Source organism: Vicugna pacos, chromosome 2, assembly GCF_048564905.1.
Source record: "Vicugna pacos chromosome 2, VicPac4, whole genome shotgun sequence".
NCBI lineage: Eukaryota > Metazoa > Chordata > Mammalia > Artiodactyla > Camelidae > Vicugna > Vicugna pacos.
Window position 1 is genome coordinate 17,550,531 of NC_132988.1, and position 8,692 is coordinate 17,559,222.

Sequence of the window (8,692 nt, forward strand, 5' to 3'; positions counted from 1 at the left end):
CATCACCATGACCTGCAGTCTTACAATCTCTACTAACAGAAGTGTTCAGAATACCAAAATCTTTGCGGTGATATCAATAAAACCCATTTCGGTTTTGCCCACAGGCAATGAAGAACTCCGCAAGTGTGGAAGCTGCTCTCTGAGGAAGTAAGTCTCCAGCCCCCTGGAACAGCAGAAACCATCTAAACAACTGGAAAGTTGGGAATGAACCCAAAGGATGGCAGTGAACGGATCCACACTGGAAATCTGCTTCACATGATCTCAATACACACTTTTATGCCCAAGCACCTATACACGCTGGCGCCTCTGCACACCTTCGGACCTACCTAAGAAACTGAAAACAGGGAAGTGATTTGGTTTTTTGTTTGTTTGTTTTTAAGCAGAGAAGTGGAAAATGAATCAACTGTGTGACTACACAAGGAGCGCCTTTCTTCTCTCCAGGCCTCTTTGTTTGACAATAGCTTCTGTCCCAACTGCTGCCAGATGTGCATAGATGTGACCAGCTTCCCTTCGGGCACGCGAAGAATCGCTTGAGGTTCCACCTAAGCTCCCCGACAGTGGGGTCCCTGCAGTAGGCGCCCCCCACCCCGAAATCAGCCCGCAGCCATCCCGAGGGGAGTAATCACTGTCTCTTCCCCTGTATCTGGGACCTAATTTACTATTAAAATTTTAAGCAGTGCATTCATATTTTACTGGACCTAATGTGTTTTATTAAATTTTAATCCATTAAGGGCAGTATGATTTTTCTGTATTTCAAACAGAATTGAGTTGGATTATAGGAAGATTTCTTAAAGGACAGATCTGGCCCTATCTATACACCATGTCGATCTCGGATAGACAGGGCTTGAAGGAGGAAAGAGGGAAAGCATGGGTTCTCCCTCATCCCATCTTCTCAAGGTCAATCCACTCTGGATTCTGAATAAAGCCAGACCCTCTGAGCTCTCTCTGCACTCTGTAGCTTGGGGCAGAAGGATATGGGGTGATTAAACTCCTCCCTGGCCTTGGCTGTTCCAAGGAAGAAAATAGGAGGGAATTTTCCCTGAAATTAAGACCTCTGGGAATGTACAGAGAGCTGGTCACAGAGCGGAATGCTGGTCAGGAAGGCTTTCCTGGGTTTCTCACGTCCTGGGGCTAAGTTTGAGGAGTACGGGTGCATTTTGCTCAAACATCTTTCCTCTTCCGAGCAAGTCCACCATTGCTCTTGCTTTTGTCTCTTACTTTCTCTCTCCATTGGCTCGCCGTGAGTCTCAAGTCCCCCTCGCTTAGAAATTTGAAGGAGCCCCTCTTTTGCCCAAAGATACCAGGCATCCCCCTGCCTGATGACACAGCTCGACTCGGTGCCTTCCTGGCTGACTCTCTCTCACTCTCAATGCCACTGCAAGCAGTCAGCGAGTGTCTCCGGAAACCTCTGTATCAGGCAGTTCCCAGGCCCTTCTATATTGAAATTCGGGCTTGCAAACTCCTGCCCTCCCATCAAAGTCTGGCAGGGAAAAGGGAAGGGGACGAGAAACAAGTGGCTATTAGCGCTCCGGAGGGCGCACTTTGAAGGCAGGGAAAGACTTGCTCCAGGGCCAGGGCCCTGTAGTCGCTGAACGAGCCAAGTGGGGCTCTCTCTAGATAATTCTGGACTGGACTGAGAACAGCGGCTGGGCAGGGGACAAGAGGCTGAGAGGAGGCACGGCGGAAAGGAACCCTTCCCCGGTGGAGGGGAGGGCGCAGAGCAGAATTTCAAATAAAGCAGATCGGGAAGAAGGGGCCGCGGGACGCAGCCAGCCCCAGGCCCGCGGAATGCCCCCGGGGCTCCTAACCGCCTTCCGGATTCCGCCGGGTCGGCTGGCTGAGGCCGAGTGTGGCGAGGAACCCGCACGCGGGGACAGCTGATTGCACCCACCGGAGTCGACCAACCTTTGGAGGACACACAAATGGCGCAGAATTGAACAGAAATTAACCTCTGCAGGAGGGAAGGAGTGAGTACTCGGTATCCAACTCCGCACTCCCCAGAGCGCGGGGACGTGAATTCACACATCCCGGGCACGGGCACACACCCAGAGGCACACTCGCACGCCCACGCACGCAGGTACACACGTGCTAACACGCACACTCACACAAGCTCGCACCTGCTTCTCCCCTCCCCCTCTGGCGCGCCACTTTCGAGGGCAGAGGAGGGGGAGGGGAGGGAGACCTCCGAGTTCCGCCCGCAGGCAAGCACCCCAGTGTTTACTTTCCCCAACGACACTGTTATTTTTCGTCGCAGTGAGTTTCCTTGGTCCGTGTGTTTACCTCTTCCCAAAGTTAAGTCCAGGCACGAAATCAAACTTAAAGCATTGGAACAATCAATGAAGACTTCTGCAATCCATGGCGCCTTGCGCTTCCTGGAACTAAAATAAATGCAAGAAATCGAAACTTAATTACTTGAAAGAAATCCAGAAATCCCTCTGCATAATTTATCCAGTCATTTTTAGTAGCGTTTGTGTTCGGTGCAGTGTATGTTAACTCCATACTTTTGGCTAAGATCTGGCTTCCTTCATGGATTCCTTGGGAGTCGCTGCACCTGACCTCAGCCGGAATTTTGCCCTGCCCTAGGCTCCCCCTTCCTCCCACTCCTCAGAGCTGAACTCGTAACATTTCTTTTCAGAAGTCACCAACTGTAATCGTACAAGAATCCCTGGGGCTGAGTGTTGTGTATAGTTAAAAAATAAAAAAATCTCACCCATTCTCTCTTCTTTTTGCTCACTGGGGCTGTACTTGAATTTGTGTGAGTTTCTTAATACTAGATCTGAAACTGGGACCCTTAGATAATACAAGCCAGGACCATTTCTCTGAAGGAACAGTGTACCATCAAAAAATGCCATTTGGCTGGTGATGGAAAAATTGATTAAAAGGTGGACTTTCCCCCCTTCCCTCCAGGGAAATTCTCTCTCTCTCTCTCTCTCTCTCTCTCTTTCCTCTCCTCTCCTCTCCTCTCCTCTCCTCTCCTCTCCTCTCCTCTCCTCTCCTCCTCCCCCGCCCCCCCTTATCTCCCTATCTTCATTATCTTCCCAAGGCACACTACTAGAATATTTGTTCTGACTAAACTACTCTTCAAGGTATTTAGCTGGATCACAAACCGAGAACACTAGTTTCTTTCTCTGATATCTGTTCCTTTCAGACTCACCCATTTTCTCCTCTCCTTTGGTTTCTAATTGATTGAAAATCTTTATATCTATGAAGTGTCAAAAGATCTTCAAGTGGAGGCACTAAATAAAACAGATGCTCCCACATTCAGCTTAAGGATGCTGGCTAAAATCAAATGAGTTTTGTACATATTGTGATTCTGACATTGGTACTATTGGGAACTTAGAAATTTGGTGGTTACTAAAGCTATGGCCAGTGGATGTGCAGAATGAGTGGTCCCTGAATCTATTGGCATGGTGAGGGTGATCCTAGAAAGACGAGCTTTTTCATAGACACCTTACAGAAATCTGAAGTAATGTTATGAAAGAATGAAAAATACATTGGGGAAAAGCTTGGAAACTGAAGTACATTTTGATTTAACTTACATTAACAGAAATGTAATGTAAAAGTGAAAGGATCTAACAAAACCATTAATAATTAAAAAATAATTACAGATAGTCTATCCTTACTATTCAACACTTTAGACAAAGAAAACGGAATACTCTTAATGGGAATGAGATGTGAGCAGACTGCTAATGAGAAGTTAACCAAGGACTGTGCATTTGTCAGAGGAGACGAGTTTCCTGGTTTCCCCTGCATATTTTAATTCTCTCAGAGTTACCTTGGACCTTCCTCCTTCCCTCAGCATAGACCCTGAGTGTCAGAGTTTATGCAACAGAAATCTCTTGAGCAATAAGAACACAGACCTTATCGAATTGTGAAGATCAGGGGCACCAGATGGCTTGTCTATTAACTATCCTCATTGACAAATATTTATAGGTGCCTAAGAGACACATGCTTCTCTAATAGATTTTGGGTGGACAGTTCCATTCCACAAGGATTTCACAAAACAATGAAGCAGCAGTTTGGTCCCTGTCTCCGTTTGTGATCACTTAAAAAAAAATTAGTCATCCTTTAAGGATTCATTGTCATCCTTATTCTTGTACTGCTGATCAAAGGAAATGTGTCCCAGTATTTTTTTAAAATGTGTGTGTGTGTTTTTCTGTTACCTAAATTATATCTATTTTCTTTCCAGTATATAGTTTTCAGTGTCCAAAGTCTTTAGAGCAGTTTTCTACACATAATCGTGGAGCAAACTTTTAATCATGCACTAAACCTTTAAAAATATGTTGGGAAGGAAGATACAGTGACTACATTCTGCTTTTCACTGCATATTCTTCTTTATTTTGTTTGAGAGACACATGGGACTGCCCTAGAATGCTCCGTTGATGTTTGGAGGCACTGGGAGGAAATCAAAGCAGGCTGGCAGAAAGCAAACTTCACTGCCTCTTTTAAGAGATAAAGGGAATTCTTACAAAAGGAGAGATTTGCAGACATACAAGTGGAATTCAGTGAAGTCATGGCTGAGGCATCTGCTGGGAACCTATCAGGAAATGGAGACCTACAGTCCACGTCAAATCTTTCAAATCTAAAGAATTTGAACCTTCCTTCCTTCCTTCCTTCCCCATCCCCAGATGAATTAGAAACAAAAACAGCACGTCTTTTGCAGGAAACAGAAAAACCTAAGGAAAAATACTAATAGATTGCCTGCAAAGATTATAAATACTTCTTAGCTATACAAATATGACCTGGGTGCATAAAACATGTTAGAGTCCATGTAGGTGTCCACTCTCATTTTTTTTAATGCAGCAGCAGAACATTATGACAACAATAATAAACTTATGTTTAAACATTTATCCTTTCTTGAAATTTTACATATTGCCTATGATTTGTGTATAAATCTCATAGATACTGAAGTGAGAGAATCAACCATAGAATTATAATATATGAATCCAAATATGTACTATCGTCTTTTCTCTCCTTTATATGCATATGTAGGTCATCAGGATCCAGCTCAGCTAACATGTGCTCTGGAATATGTTAGAACTTTGTACCTTGGCTAGTTTTTTTCTGAAATACACTCAAGACATTCAATTGCTCTAGCATTGTGATAAGCATGCTGTATTTGAAAGCATTAAGATCGCTCCTCTTCAAAACACAAATGCTATGCACTTTGTGATGCTATGTGCTCACTGAACTCCTTCTTTGCTTGTCAAGGGCAAGGACAAAGAAGGCATTGTCAACATGGTGCTTACTTGACATAGTCCTGTATTCATATTCCATTGGTTTCTCCTGGACTCCATTGTCTGGTCTGGACCACGTGATCAATCAGTTCTATAGAAACCCTGCTAGACACCTTGATTCTTTTTTCCTTTGCAGTTCCGATTTCAAATTTACCTTTTCTGTTTTTTCTACTTTTGTCTACAGACTGCTGATTTCACTGGACATAGAAGAATAGGCTAGTTTCTCTTTAAATTACAATTTACCATATATTCATGCTACTCATTTAATATATCCATATCAGATATATACAGATATGTGCATCTGTAGTAGCTTGGCACTCAACTTCCTTTCGGTGTGACTTCCTCTACTGCATAGTCTGCGAAACTCAAAACTACATTTTCCAGACTCTCTTACAGTTCAGGCGCTGGCTGTGACTGAAAGGCAGAGATGTGGCTCCATTATTCTCTGTTGGTGTGAATCTAAGAGTGGTACTAGACTTCAATTTAAAAAAAAAAAAGATGTGAGGATGGGCAAGAAAACCACTTTCCCAGACTAGAGATGTAGAGAAGGAAGTAGCAGAGATTTGGATCAGGTCTGCATGATGCATCAGGGAGATGTGACCTGGACATGTGGAATGGAAAGGGACTCAGGCCACAGACATGTTTTCTCCATGAAAACGAGGCTGTACAGACCTGCAGGCTGAGCGCGAAGACAAGGGTGACCTGTGCCATCCCCAGTGCCTAGTCTCGGAGCCTGGTGTCCAGTAGGCACTGATTCTCAAGAGCCTGTGGTAGAGCAGTGCTCTGGCCAGGGAGCTGGAAGGGTGCCTCCCCTCCCTGATGGGTTCCCCTGCTTCCACCCCTGTTCCCGTGGGTCACCACTCCTGCGAGCTGGCTCTGCCTCTGCACAGCTCTTCACCCTGCAAGGTCCTTTCTCAGCTCAGTACCTGGGACTTCCATTCACTGGTGTGAGTCCTCTCCTCTGAAGCCTAGTAGGAGCTACCACCCCTTCTTCTCCTGGGTGTCTGAAAAGGACCGAGTGAGGACCCTTCCCCATAGGGAATTAGTGCTAAACAGCTGAAAAAAAGAACCACAACCAATTTGGCTTTGCTTAGGGAGAAAAAAAAAGCCACAGAGTGAAAACTGGGCACATCTAAATGTCCAATAATAGAGAAATAATTTAGTAAACTAATATAGCTATATCTTATTTAATATTCAGCCATTGCAATCATGTTTTCAGAGAATATTTAATGATATGGGAAAATATACTCTTTAAGAAAAAGCAAACAATATAAAACAATGATTTTTGGTTGTTGTTCAAAAGAAGTGTAGAGATGCACAGAAAATAGTGAAAAAATAAGTGTTTCATTTAAGGGTTGCATTGTGAGAGATTTTAATTTTCCGAATTATCTATGATGAACTGTATTTTTATTATCAGAATTACGTGTGTGTATGGACTTGATGTTGTTATGGATAGAACTTTCCCAGGTTGCATACTTGTTCTTGCAAGATTCATTGCATCTCTTATTTAAAGTGCTGTAACTAAATGATCCATCAGCTGAATCATCAGCTGAACTCACTCACTATCACTAGCTGTAGTGAATATTTACAGATTGGAAATGGTACTTAATTGACTTGAGAAGGATGTATTTTGCCATCTAAGGTTTATAGTACATCTCCAAAATGTGGCAAAGCTCACAGTTTTGTACAGAGAAGCCAGTCTTGAACTACCGGACACTCAACTGTGGATCACACAGGATGACCCTCTATGGCCTCAATCATTTCAGCTGCAATCCATGTCACCTCTCTTTGCCTAGAGTGGGACCAAGATGTTCCCTAGGTCGCTAAAAGACAGGGACAAGAAGGCGTGTATCATCAGACCCTGTATTTTCACCCTTTCCAACACTTTATTAGGGGAAAAATGCACAGTTGGTTAGTTTAAGGGAAAAAAGACACTTGACTGAGAAAGCATCTCTACTTTCAGAGGCAGGATCCCTTATATTTTCCATCTTGGTTCCCTGGATGATAGACACTTGCAGAACTTTTGTAAACTAGTTGTTGTTTTTAATTGAAAAATGAACACATAATGATGATTGGATTTATACTCAAGATGGTGCAGTAACTTCAATCTTTAACCACCCCATTAGCTGCAAACACACAGCAAACTTAGACGAAATATAAGACAAGAAAACCTTATAGGGCTTTGTCTAGCTAAATAATTTGATCAAGAAATGTATCATGAAAGGGAAAAGATATAGCTCAGTGGTAGAGTGTGTGCTTAGGAAGCACAAGGTCCTGGGTTCAATCCCCAGTACCTCCATTAGAAAGATAAATAAACAGATAGATAAACCTAATTACCTACCCCCTCAAAAATTTTTTTAAGAAAAGAAAAATGCATTATGAGATTCATGGGCTCAAGTGATATAGACGGATTTGTTGATAAAGATTTAGAATGATGGATAGAGAAGAGGCACTTATGTATGTGTTTACTGTCAAGTTAGTACATGTGAGGATTCTTTCTTCACACTATACAGGGGCCACCTCTTCCTGTACATGTCCCGGAAGCATCTCTTCATGTTCTTAATTGTTACATATGCTCTTCCTGGCTGATTATCATATCTCCTATGATAAGAAAAAGATAGCTCTTTAGAACATATTTGTGTTCATACAATATAGATTTTCTTGCTCTGCAATGTCCTAACACCATTTATTTAATGCTGGTTGCATCATAGTTCATGATTCTGCATCCTGCCTCCTGTGGTCCATGAATACTGACATCCGCTGATCTTCTCAAACATTGTAGTGTGCCTTGTTGACAATGACCTCAAATGCAAGTCACACTCAGAGTATCCAGAAAAATGTAAATTATAATTTGTTCTCTGGTGATGTTAAATTTACCTCTCAGAGTTTTATAGAATAAGGATAAAATAGTATATTTTCCAACCATGTTTTCTCTTGAAATTTTTTAGGCCATAAACAGTGCCTTTCTAGATTGTACAGTGTTAACTGCACCCTGCCTTCCACACCCCATCACTGGCAGGAAAGATAGGTGAGGCCACTCACATGGGCAGAGAAAAAGATGGACTCAATGATATCCATCCTTAATTTGGCACAACATAAAGCCAATCCAGGAGAACACGGCATCACTGATCCAGGAGAATACGGCATCACTGATCCAGAAGAGCATAGCATCTAACTGGGAATAGTGCCAAAAGAGGACATTGATCAGAAGAGCTTTGACATTGTGGACTCATAGTTTCAAAGTCTCTCAGAGGAGGAAGCATGGCCATCCAGAGGATGCTTGGTATGGGTAAAGAGGGTGAGATAACCACTTTTAGTTCCAGGGGCAGAAGGCGAGCAGTAAAAGCCTGACACCCTCCCTCCCCTTTTCCTCTGCTCCTGGGTGCTGTAGCTTAGCGGTGACATGGTGATTAGAAGACGGATTGCCAAAAATCAATACACAGGCCTAGACACTT

At 43.2% G+C, this 8,692-nt stretch overlaps 1 non-coding gene across 1 annotated transcript; it reads left to right on the forward strand.

The window, feature by feature from the left end:
* Positions 1–7,461: 7,461 nt before the first annotated feature.
* On the forward strand, positions 7,462–7,536 carry TRNAP-AGG (transfer RNA proline (anticodon AGG)). Its single transcript has one exon. It is a non-coding gene; the product is annotated as a tRNA-Pro (tRNA).
* The last annotated feature ends 1,156 nt before the right edge of the window (positions 7,537–8,692 follow it).